This window comes from Entelurus aequoreus, linkage group LG10, assembly GCF_033978785.1.
Source record: "Entelurus aequoreus isolate RoL-2023_Sb linkage group LG10, RoL_Eaeq_v1.1, whole genome shotgun sequence".
In the NCBI taxonomy this organism is placed as follows: Eukaryota; Metazoa; Chordata; class Actinopteri; order Syngnathiformes; family Syngnathidae; genus Entelurus; species Entelurus aequoreus.
The window spans coordinates 24357962-24371138 of record NC_084740.1 but is presented as its reverse complement, the minus strand read 5'-3'; the positions used below and the strand labels follow the sequence as shown (position 1 = coordinate 24371138).

The 13177-nt window shown below is 42.9% G+C and overlaps 1 protein-coding gene across 1 annotated transcript in view; it reads left to right on the top strand.

Annotated features, from left to right (window-relative positions):
- Positions 1–13177, top strand: part of traf4a (tnf receptor-associated factor 4a) — a 65496-nt gene that overhangs the window by 18994 nt on the left and 33325 nt on the right. The gene's annotated exons all lie outside the window — the stretch shown is intronic.

Sequence of the window (13177 nt, the reverse complement as noted above, 5' to 3'; positions counted from 1 at the left end):
AAATTCTTCTTCACCCCTTGTTGAGTCTTTTAGGGGAAGTGTCGCAAGAAATCACTTTTCATGGTCCTTAAACTGAAGTCACACACGATGCTCGCTTCAAACTGAAATTTTACAGGCAGATTTTTCCTGCAGAAATGATGGCCGAATTCAAAATTGTACGACCTCAGCTGTGTTAATTTGAATCTGACAAAACTGGGGTGTGAATCTTTGGGCATCTAACAAGTCGATCTGATTCTGATTCCTGCGGTGACGATTCGATTCAGAATCGATTCTCGATTTACCATGATTTTTCGATTCTAACCGCTTCTCGCAATGTATTATTTGGTATAATACTTCTGTTGAAAGTTTTTCAAAACAGTTTACAGGTTAGAAAAGCTCCTTGTGGTTGCATGGAGATGGCCTGAAAACCTTGTTTTAAAATAAACTTACTAATAAGTAGGGGCGTAACGGTACACAAAAATTTCGGTTCGGTATGTACCTCGGTTTAGAGGTCACAGTTCGGTTCATTTTCGGTACAGTAAGAAAACAACAGAATGTCAATTTTTTGGTTATTTATTTAACAAATTCGCAAAATCTTCCACCAAAAATATTTTTCTTTTTGATGTGAAGTAATTGGAACCTTGGATAGGTCAATAATTCATAATAACATTGATTTTGATTCAATATTATGTTTTGAGCAATGACAGTTTGAAAGAAAAAAAACAGATTTGTTTTATTAGTCAACATTGTAACTTTTTCTAAATTACATTTCACCTTTAAGCTTTTTTATTTCACTTTTGTTATGTTTTTGTTTATTTTAATAGTATTTTTAGAATGTGCCGTGGGCCTTTAAAACATTAGCTGTGGGCCGCAAATGGCCTCCGGGGCACACTTTTGACACCCCTGCTATAGATAATAAAAAATTAAATCTGATAAATCTATGGATAAAAAGCAGAGCCTGGCGACGCATGCGCGTTTATCATAACTCTCTCGCTCTCTCTGTCTCTGCCCCTCCCTCACCAATGCTGCTGCGCGCACAATTTGTTGTGTTAACCCCTTCTTAACCCTGAACGTACATTGTTAATACACGCAACCCTAACTCAAAATGCCGGACATTTGAGGCTTTTAAGAAACTCCGCCCTGACAGCCCCGCAAAAGAGGACTGCTAGCAGGGACCGGGCTAGCATAGACTGACCAGCTAGCATAGACTGGGCGGTATAGCTCGGTTGGTAGAGTGGCCGTGCCATCAACCTGAGGGTTGCAGGTTCGATCCCCGCTTCCGCCATCCTAGTCACTGCCGTTGTGTCCTTGGGCAAGACACTTTACCCACCTGCTCCCAGTGCCACCCACACTGGTTTAAATGTAACTTAGATATTGGGTTTTCACTATGTAAAGCGCTTTGAGTCACTAGAGAAAAGCGCTATATAAAATATAATTCACTTCACTTCACCATACGTCCTCTTTTCACCGGACATGTCCTCTTTTGCGGGGCTGTCCGGGCGGAGTTTCTTAAATGCCTCAAATGTCCGGCATTTTGAGTATTGTTTACACAACTTGCGTTACGCTACTTAATATGTCCGTGTGGAAACTCGTTCGGTACACCTCCGCACCGAACCGAAACCCCCGTACCGAAACGGTTCAATACAAATACACGTACCGTTACACCCCTACTAATAAGTAAACATTTATAAACTTTAAAAAAAATAAAAAATTATATCGATTTTTGAAAATTATGAATCGAGATGAATAGGAATCGTGATTCGGATGTGAATCGATTTTGTCGTGAGTCCCTACTTTGAGAAAAACAGAGTGACAGGTGAAGACATGTTCTCCGTGCAGGTAATAAATAACTGACTGTCACCAGGAAGTACAACAGTTCTATCACACGATTCTGACGAGGCAAGTTGTTGACATGACAGCCGTGTGAGTCGTGGCGTGCAAAGACGGCGCATACCGAAGTGATAAAACATCTGCAGTCCTTCCGTTGAGCATACGCGGCGGTGGTTGCTGAGGACCTCCGCCAAGCATGTGTGGAATCTTGTGTGTGAAAGGCGAGCTGCTGGGAGTGTGATGTGTGTGACAGGCCAGGCACCTGTCCACAGTGAAAGGCTGCTTTGTGGGGACCAACAGGTGTCAGCAGAGCGGTTAAGCCCTTCAGTTGAATCGGACTCTGCTCTGAATTATCATCGTTTATACAACGGGACCCGTCGGTGGTGAGGTCATTCTTTCCCGTTTCCCTTCGTCCTGCCAACAATCGTCCGATCTCACGGCCTGCTTTATTTACCGGGCTGGTCAATGAGTCCTTTGGAGGACACTAACTCCCTTGTGTGTGTCTAAAGCTCGTTTTCACGCCGCGGGATGCTCGGAAACGCTTACTTCCTGCCTCGGAACAGGGAGCACTATTGATCTTGTCCTGGGACGGATGTCAGGTGCACCAGCCGGATGAAGGAGCGCTTGTTTTATAGACTCTTTGATGATGATGGCAGGCTGATTGTCAATTTAAAGCGTCCGCTTGTCAATGTTAAGTAGTGACAGTGAATTGATGCGCACTTGCAAACAAAACCATCTGCCTCGCCCTTTATGATGATGAGATTGGCGTCTCTGTTTGTTACTTCCCCTCGTAATGAAACGTCATGTCATTTATCTCATTGTTGCTCCCGGCAACAGCGGCAGGTTGAGGAATTCAGGCTAGAGGAACAATGCAGCCTGGGCGTTTGGAAACAAAGGAGGCACTTTTTTTTTTTACATCAGTGCCTCGTTAAACAAAGAAATAGCATCTGCGAGTCAGAAGTGGACGAGTGCTGCAGGCGGGCATGCATTTCCTTACAGATCCTGACCGATAAGACAAATAAGAGGCATGTCTGAGATGTGATAACAGCTCGTTTGGTCATTTATTTAAACTGTATCTATATCTGTGAGCTGTCACACACCTAAAAGGTCTCTCCTACCCTCCAAGTTACCATGGACACCAAAGCACAGGACCTAAAAATGGTTAACTGTACACAACACGCCTCAAAGGAACGAGCGCTTCTCTTCAAGTTGGCATGCAAAAAAGCAGCATGCGTCTTACTGTATATATGATAATGTCCACACTAATCTGTTAGTACTTTGTTAGTAATCCAAAAAGCCAAATCAGTTTTTCCCATTAAAAATAAAGTAAATGCAATTAATACATTCCAGTCATTCGAAAATATTATTTATATAATTATTATATATATCATTTTAATTATGTAATTATTTCTATAAAGTAGTATTAAATATATTTGAAATATTTTATATAGAATAACTGTAGTTTTGCATGCAGAAAACAATGTAAATATATAAAATGATAAAAACATGTATTTTTTATTAAATATATAATATTGATTATTATATTTTAATTATAAAAGTCTTTATATAAAAATATTATTTATATATTTTTAATAAATTTAAAAATATTTTATAAAGAATATTTGTGGTTTTACATGCGGAAATCAATGTAAAAACACGTACAAATCAGAGAATGAAATGTATTAAAGATCACTTTTTTTGGCAAATATGGCCATAAATGGAGAGTAAGGAAGGGAAGGCTAAACCACACAGACACCAATTTTGTGCTTTGCTACAGTACGAGTTCTTTCCTGAATTCAATTGTGTTTCGCAACTTTCTTTGGCCCCATAGTGAATTATTTTGCAGTCGTACTCAATAAAAAAACGGAGAGATGGGGTCACCACCAACACGCGAAATTCCTTGTTTGGGCACTCGATTCCACGGCAAACGGACTAGTTTGTCACACATAAAGTTTGGCTGTGTGAAAACTGAGACGGCAAATTAAAATATGGTAAAAATGTTCATTAAAAATTAAATTGCTATGAAAACCCAAGTACCACTGTGTTAATAAAACCAGCCCATTTTAGCCAATCAGATAATCGGAGATGTGCGGACTGATCATGAGAGCTATTCCTGATATTTCCACTTGAGTATAAACTAATGATCAAATGTAACAACGACTGCTTCAATTTGGTACACAAGTCTTTTTGGGGGGCATTTTCACTGTCAAATGTAATTAAGGATACCTAAATAAGTAATTTATCCCACAGCACACTGCCACCAAATCATCCTCTTCTCTACCCAAACTGTACTGTGGTGATCTCACATGAACTTGTTAGAAACTGTGAGGTTGAAGTTTGTGTTAAAGCAGAGACAGTGAAAAGGAACAATAGCGGAATAAGAATACACCCTCCTTCCTTTCTTTCTTTCTTTTTTTTTTTTTTACAGTTGCAGACAGAGCGTTGTATAAAAATAGAGCCCATGATGGAGAAAAAAACAAACACTCCACACTTCTGCAGGCGTCTTTTTTGGTCTTTTGCAAAGAAAATGATGCAGACTATAAAGAATGGTAAGATGCAAGATCTGGGCTATAGATTATTTGTGTTGGTCACCTGCTCCACCAGGTTAGAAGGGGGGATGCATTTCTTGGACCTGTTCAGTCCACATAATTATCTTTGCAAAGAAACAAGTTTGATACAGCTTTTGTATTGGATCGCATTTGAGCCTTATTTCGCCAGCCCTTGTGTTGTCGTGGCATGAACCTCATCAATGGTCTTTTTAAGTGTGGACTAGTTGGCCCATCTTGCCTATCAGAAGTGCATGGTAGGCAGGTTTTAAAAGTGGTAAAACAAAGCACGTTGATGAAAAAAGCAAAGACCCAGTGCAACCACTGTGGTGAGCCATTGTTGTCTCCGGGCCTTTTTATACCAGAAACCCCAAAATACAGTATTTGTTGTTTGAGGTTTTGGAAAGTTTCATGTGCAGAGGATTCCCCCCCCCCCCCCCCCCCCCCCATAACTGATCTGAATTCCCACAGCTTCAAAAATGTCTGAAGTAATTTTCATTTGTAAACACCCAAACAGTGCATGTCAAAACACATAATGCCAAAGTTTGTATGCGGTTTTGGATACAAAAGAAAAACAGTTTACAGTAAACGGAGTCGTGAGTTTCTTGATAATGGCGTTTCATCAAATTGGAGTAACAGACAAACAAAGTGGAAAGCTTGAGATCAGTTCTTAACTGCAAAACTGGTCATTTGTGTACAAAACAGCACAAAGCAGAAGTTTTAGAAAATAGCATTGTCGCTTTTAAATAGAGACGTCCCGATCATGAGATTGTGTACGGGGTCGATATTTGCCTTTTTTTAATAAGCTGCGATCTGCTCAACCTTGCCAATCTTTGCCACAGCTGTGTTACTGTCATGTCTGTGATTATGTTTTGTTTTAGTCATGTTCGGATTTGGTTTTGGACTTTTTGTGCACTTTTATTTGTCACCATAGCAACCATTAGTTTCACCTGGTTCACATTGTCATGTCACGCACCTGTTCACGGTTAGAGTCACGCACCTGTTTTCACTGATCATGTCACTATATAAGCTTTTCTGTTTCTGTTGTTCGTCCTGGCGACATCACATTCACTCCTGCCACTCTGTTCACGCTCATGATCCATGCTGTTCTTTTTCATGTCCTGTTCTGGTTCCAAGTAAGTTTTCTTTATTCAAGCCTTAGTTTGCAAGTTTGTTTTATGTCCTAGTTCTGCCTTTGTGCAAGTCTTTTGTTTTGTCATAGTCAAGTTTTTACCTCCACTGTGAGCGCCTTTTGTTTGTACTTTTTTCAGTTTGAATTAAAATGTATTTAAATTCACGTCTCGCACGCGCCAATTTTCCGTTGCCTTCTGGGAGAACAAACCACGCCAAGGACCGAGCCCTGACAGTATGTCGCCAGCAGAAAAATTCTCCCGCAAGAAAGTTGGACAGTTTGGATGAGGCTTCTTGGGAGGTGCTGTGCGCCATGGAGACCGAGACGCTGCGCTTTTCCCCCAGGGAGCGCAGGGGGATGATGTGGGGGAATGGAGGCAAGCTGGTGCCGATCGGCGCGTCGTTCCCGTCCCGGAAGCGTCGCCAAGGACGAGGAAAGACTTCCGCGAGCCGGCAGGACACGCCGCTCCCACAAGCCCCTCCCCCTCCGGGCGGAAGCAAGCAGCAGCCAGCCCGGCTTCGCCCTGATGACGTCACAGACCAGGATTTTTTTTTCAATACTTTTTCTTTTGATCACTCACCTCCAGCAAAAGACTGTAAAAACATGATAAGACATTATCAGGACATGTTTTTACAAATTAGATCCTGTCAATCACAGTCACCCAGTTTTCATGCCCCGCCCCCCAAGACTCAAACCCCGCCCCCGTCACAAAATTTTTCTTTTTATCCACCCACAAAAGCCCAGGTGGGGGGGGGAAGGAAAGACATTTTGGACAATTTAGAGGGGAGGATTTAGCCCCCCTCCTGACCTCCCTCCACCCACCCCAAAAGACGGTTCCAGACCGCGGGGAGCGCGTCTGGGATCCGCTCCTTGATGGGGGGGCTAGGGCTGGGAAATGTTCAGGTGGGGTGGTTCAGCATCGCCATGCCAAGCCACAGCCTCCAGCTCGGCCACCACCACCTGTCTTTCGACCTGCCAAGCCACAGCCACCAGCACGGCCCCCACCACCAGTCTTTCGACCTGCCAAGCCACAGCCTCCAGCTAGGCCACCTCCACCTGCTCCACGCCCAGCTCCACGCCAAGCTCCACCACGCCAAGCGCCACCAGTACCTGCTCCACGCCAGGCACCTGTCGCAGCTCCACGCCAAGTTCCGCTACCTGCTCCACGCCGCCAAGTGCCGCCAGTCGCAGCTCCACGACGCCAAGTGCCGCCAGTCGCAGCTCCACGACGCCAAGTGCCGCCAGTCGCAGCTCCACGACGCCAAGTGCCGCCAGTCGCAGCTTCACGACGCCAAGTGCCGCCAGTCACAGCTTCACGACGCCAAGTGCCGCCAGTCGCAGCTCCACGACGCCAAGTGCCGCCAGTCGCAGCTCCACGACGCCAAGTGCCGCCAGTCGCAGCTCCACGACGCCAAGTGCCGCCAGTCGCAGCTCCACGACGCCAAGACCCCTCAAGCCAAGACCAAGTCCAAGACCCCTCAAGCCAAGACCAAGTCCAAGACCCCTCAAGCCAAGTCCAAGACCCCTCAAGCCAAGTCCAAGACCCCTCACGCCAAGTCCAAAACCCCTCACGCCATGTCCAAGACACACCACCCCAAGACACCACCCAAAGACCAAGACTGCCAAGACCAACACCAAGACTGCCAAGACCAACACCAAGACTACCAAGACCAACACCAAGACTACCAAGACCAACACCAAGACTGCCAAGACCAACACAAAGACCAACACCAAGACCCACGCTGCCAAGACCAAGACCCACGCTGCCAGGACACGCCACGCCAAGCTTTTCCGCCCGACGCACCACGCCAAGCTTCGTCATCTGCGACTGCCACGTCGACGAAGCGCCTGCCTTCTCGTCGGCCATGGATGTGGCCAGTCCATGGGCGTCCGCCACGCTAGGTAGGCCGACCTCCTCGTCGGCCACGGATGTGGCCACTACCTGGTCGGCCGCCACGCCAAGTGCGCCCACCTCCCCGTCGGCCATGGATATGGCCATTCCCGGGTCGCCCACCTCGTCAGGTACAGCGGCGGTCTACGCGTCGCCGCCACCTGATCCTGCCCCGGTGGATTCGGGGACACCTGGTCTGGCGACCCACCGCCATGTCCCCCTCCCGCCCTCCCATGACTCTCGATCCTGCCTTGTTTTGTTTGTTTTGGACATCTGGGATCTGTCCGTAAGGGGGGGGGCTCTGTCATGTCTGTGATTATGTTTTGTTTTAGTCATGTTCGGATTTGGTTTTGGACTTTTTATGCACTTTTATTTGTCACCATAGCAACCATTAGTTTCACCTGGTTCACATTGTCATGTCACGCATCTGTTCACGGTTAGAGTCACGCACCTGTTTTCACTGATCATGTCACTATATAAGCTTTTCTGTTTCTGTTGTTCGTCCTGGCGACATCACATTCACTCCTGCCACTCTGTTCACGCTCATGATCCATGCTGTTCTTTTTCATGTCCTGTTCTGGTTCCAAGTAAGTTTTCTTTATTCAAGCCTTAGTTTGCAAGTTTGTTTTATGTCCTAGTTCTGCCTTTGTGCAAGTCTTTTGTTTTGTCATAGTCAAGTTTTTACCTCCACTGTGAGCGCCTTTTGTTTGTACTTTTTTTAGTTTGAATTAAAATGTATTTAAAATCACGTCTCGCACGCGCCAATTTTCCGTTGCCTTCTGGGAGAACAAACCACGCCAAGGACCGAGCCCTGACAGTTACCTTGGCTTGCAGACATATTATTGATATGAATTATAATTACATGTTATTCATTTAGAATATATAATAATAATAATATAGGATATATTAACAGTATAATAACAATATACAATATAATAATTAATTATGTGTCGTAATTTAATCAATTATGTGTCGTAATTTAATCGTAGCCCCTGAATCGTAACTGTAATCGAATTGTGAGGTGCCCAAATCTTCCCACCTTTAGTGATTAGATCGATATTTTTCCTTTTCTTATTATAAAAAAATGTTTTTTGGGTGGTTTTTGTTATTGTCTACAAACTCGGGGAGTAAGTCTCTGGATACAGGAAGGCTTTGAGGGCAAAACCCAAATGATTGAAATAGAAGCCAAAAGTAGTTCTAATATATTGTGCACTTGACACTTTATTTTGTATAAATATAATTCACTTCACTTCATTTCACTTTAGTTACTTGCTGTTAAATATTTTCAGTTCTATAATCTATAGTCAATGTATCGAATCGGGACTTGAAATCAGATTAGATCTGAGGCCAAACAATCGGGTCAGTATCGGAGGCCAAAAATGTGTAAGGATTGAGTACAGCCAGGGGCGTCACTAGCTTTTAAGGACAAGGGGGGGCTTAGCCCCCAGGAGATGCACAGGATGCGAGCGAACGTAGCGCACGAGCACAAAACTTCACAAACGGCTAACAAAGACTTAGAAATTATTCATTGTTATTATTATTATTTCAGTGGGTTTTTTTTCAATCTGTGTTCATACAACAACAAACATGGGTTTGCACAGTGACATTTTGTTTACAGCATCAACAAGAAACAATTACTTGCGTGATCCTTCAAGATACACTGAAACACAATGAAAGTCATGGCATTAGCCTCTATGTTACAACATAGAGGCTAATACCACCACTTTAGCTCACAATACAATAATTGTTTGTTCCCAAATATTTTGAAGTTGCACAGATTACATTTTGGGCACATATGTGACTAAAATGGTTGTAAATTCAAGCCCTGGAAATATTACTTGATTACTTGAATTAAAGTAATATCTGGATCGGGATAATTTGGCTTGTACATAATAAATTTATATATATATTTTATGGCAAGCCATTAAGGAAATTAAATATATATGGAAGTCTGAATAGAAATGAGAAACTTTTATATATACTGTAAATAAGAAAGACTTAAAGTCCGTCTGCTGATCTGAAAAAGAGCCAAAGCTGTCAAAGAGCTGAGGGACCATCTTCAAAGTGCAATGCTGAAAGAAATAATGCAAACAATAAAATGTAACTTCCAGGGCTTGAGATTAACGTAGTCCCGTCGTCCCGGGGACGGTAAAAAAAATGCACGGGACAAAATTAAATGCTCCCTGGGACGATGGCTTTTAACCATTTTTTTTCTTTTTCTTTTTATGTATTTATTCATTTTACATTTTATATTAAATGTCTTGGTTTTTCCACCCTCTGAAAATCCTATGACATGTTTAACAAGCCATCCTATAATAATACAACAGCTATTAATGTAACAATACAACAAAACAAATATATTTAATGATGTTGTTTTCATTATTTCAACAATAGGCTAATGTATATTACTTTATATAGATTCCACAAGAAACACAACACTTAAAAACTAAATTATTTACAATTGCAGACACAAGGTTCTTGTTCTGCAGTGCTGTGTGCTAATGTGCTTCGTACACCTGCAGGACCGCAAGCAAGGTAGCAGAGAAAATGCGGACTGGATTTTGAGTGATGTGGGAATTTTCTATATGAACAAGTCCAAGGACCGCAAGCAAGGTCGCAGAGAAAATGCAGACTGGATTTTGAGTGATGTGGGCATTTTCTATATGAACAAGTGGAATGGATTGGATACCGACGCACTAAAGGGGCTCTCTACCTTACGCTATGAAGTGAGGGGAAACTGAGTGAATAATGACAGGTTATATGATTATTTATTTAAACTCATATTCGGGCAACTTTATAATGAATATGTCGGCATGTATTTGTAAAAAAAATAAATAAATAAATAAATATATATATATATATATAATTTTTTATTTATTTATTTTTTAACACTAAATTATTTAGGGGGGCTTAAGAACATTTTAGGGGGGCTTGAGCCTTCCTAAAATAGGCCTAACAACGCCAATGAGTACAGCTATATAAACCCAACCCAATAATAATAATAATAATAACAATGTCAAAAACATCACTGTTTGTGCTACTTTTACAACTCTTCAGTAGAGCCACATTAATTGTTGTGTAAAGTTCTATAATTCAGGGTTCGTACGGGTGCTTAAAATCCTTGAAAATGCTTGGATTTTAATGTTGTGTTCTCAAAGTTTGAAAAATGTTAGAATTTTGGGTGAAGTGCTTATAAATGCTTGGAAATGTTCATCATATTTCTCGGCAGTATGACTGAATAGGCTAATTATAAAACGGTAACACATAAAATAATTTTCCTTAAAAATGAAAGTTACACGCTTGATCTGTTGGCTTTGCACGAGCCCTTACATTAGGTTGTTGTCATGCCGGGAGGTTGTCGTTTTAATGAACATTGGATGGAAAATGACAAATTCAAACTTTGGATACAACGTGGACCAAATCCACATGTAGCCTGCTGCAAAGTATGCAAATAGGAAATCCAGCTTTTCGCAATGGGAGAGTCGGCTCTCACTAGTCATATGAAAGGTAAGCCACAGAGATTACTAGCCCTACAAGTTAACTAACGTTAGCTAAAGTTTAGTTTTCTAACCTTTTGGTACATGCTAGACCTAAACTGTGAGATCAGCGCTAGATGACATGTTAATTGCGGACAGTTATTACGAGCTATGAAAGGAAAAAAGCGAGCGTTTGTCAATGATAAATTATAATGTTAAGAACTTCCCTCAACTAAAAATCGATTTGTTATCACGGCCACAGTTATAAGGCTAGATATGCTTAATGAAAGGTGACTGAGGTGTTGTGAAACAAACAAAATATTCTCCTTTAATTTATTATCCTTATATTAATGTGGAACAGTTTTGTTAATAAATGAGTGAAATTGACATTTTGAGGGTGCGTGTATTTATATTACATTATGCAGTTTACAAGCACAAATACGGTGTGAATCAATCCGTGCTGTTCGATGTCAATGAGTGCTGTAAGTAAGAAAAAAAACAAGAAATTTGTACAACAACACAAATGGAGACACGTTTGCAAACACCAATGACATTGAATAAATAGCCTACAGAAACACTGCTTCATTTTCTATGCCCCATTCAGTTAATGATAACTACTGGTTCAATGTTAGGCTCAGGTTTTAGCAGATTCTCCCTATTTTTCCTACAGACACCATTTGGTGATCTCAAACAACAAGGTTATGGATTGAATCACACTGGTTTTCGCCTTTTGAAGGGTACTGGAAAAAATGGAAAATTGATCTTGAAAGTCCTTAAAAAGTGCTTGAATTTGGCCATGGAAAAGGTGTACGAAGCCTGATAATTGGTTAAAGAATCTCTGGATAGTCTTTGAAGGCAGAATTGGTATTTGTATTCCCATGGTTACTGGGGTTCAATCCCCACCTTCTACCATCCTAGTCACGTCCGTTGTGTCCTTGGGCAAGACACTTCACCCTTGCTCCTGATGGCTGCTGGTTAGCGCCTTGCATGGCAGCTCCCGCCATCAGTGTGTGAATGTGTGTGTGAATGGGTGAATGTGGAAATACTGTACTGAAGGTAGAAAAGCGCTATACAAGTATAACCCATTTATCATTTATTATATGACGGACAGTTAGCATGCTAGCCAGGAGCGCTGCTACTCCTACACATCTAGTGTTGTCAAGTGATGCCGCCTTTCTCTTCGCTTCTCGCTCCAGTCGGCTGATTCATTGTTGCCATTTGAAGGCAAAATGAGGTGAATGTGTCGAGCGCCGCCATATGTTGGCGGGCAGCTCTCCCTTTAATAGGCCAGGCAATGGCTTTGGCACCGACCGCTCACGCTTCTCCGTCCAACGCCAGCATTCCGCGGGATTAGCGTGGCAGCAGCGCTGCTCCTCGAAGCCATCGGTGGCTGCACACGCCCCCCCCCCCCCCCCCCCCCCCCCCAACTTACGAGCTCCAAGCTGCCCTCCGAGGCCCGGCTAAAATTAGACGGCGCCATCTGCGATAAAACAGGCAAAATTTGCATGCGGCGCTCCTTCCATTTGGGCTCTTGTTCTTGTGCAGAGTCCTTGCAAATGAGGGTCGCAAAGCTGGCGGCGTGTGGCGTTTGGCACCTACTCGGAGGCCGTGGTGTCACTTCCTCGCAGGCCAGCAGGTCCTCTTCGCACGTGAGACATGTTAAAGCTCTCCAAACTCATTGATCTGCGCCCTTCAACCACATCAAACCTTTTCAGCCTTTCATGAGCTGCCATTGGGGGTCTGGGCCGAGGGCGTTGGCGGGACGGCGCTTGCACGTGCATGAACCTGAGCTGCCGCCACAGCAATAGTTGGAGCTCCTTTCGACCCCAGTGACCTGCAGCACTTGATGAAAGTGGATTGATTTTTGCAGTCCAGATGAAATCGATTCTGGAAAACAAACAACGCTGAGCGCCGTGTTGCATTTTCATCTTGTATGTATTTGAACACCTTTCTTTTTACACATCTACTACGTTATTTGTTGTTCCACCTGAAAACACAGCACGTGTGTGTGTGTGTGTGTGTGTGTGTGTGTGTGTGTGTGCATGTACTAAGCTGAAGCAAACAGCTGGTTAGCCTTTTTTAGCTCACCTTAAACCACCCCTTTCTTGGCTTTAAGAAGCATTCTCTAGACTTTCACACAGAACACTCACATACTGTGCTCTAATTGTTTTAAAAGTTTTGGATTTTGTTTTAATAATAAATGAGCTGGATGAGGAGCTTTAGCATTAAAAGGAAGCTCATTTTGTTGTCTTTGGACTCAGCTGGGCTAGCTAAATGCTAAGTTGCCATTGTATTTATTTTCAAGTTTATTCTTTTAACTCAT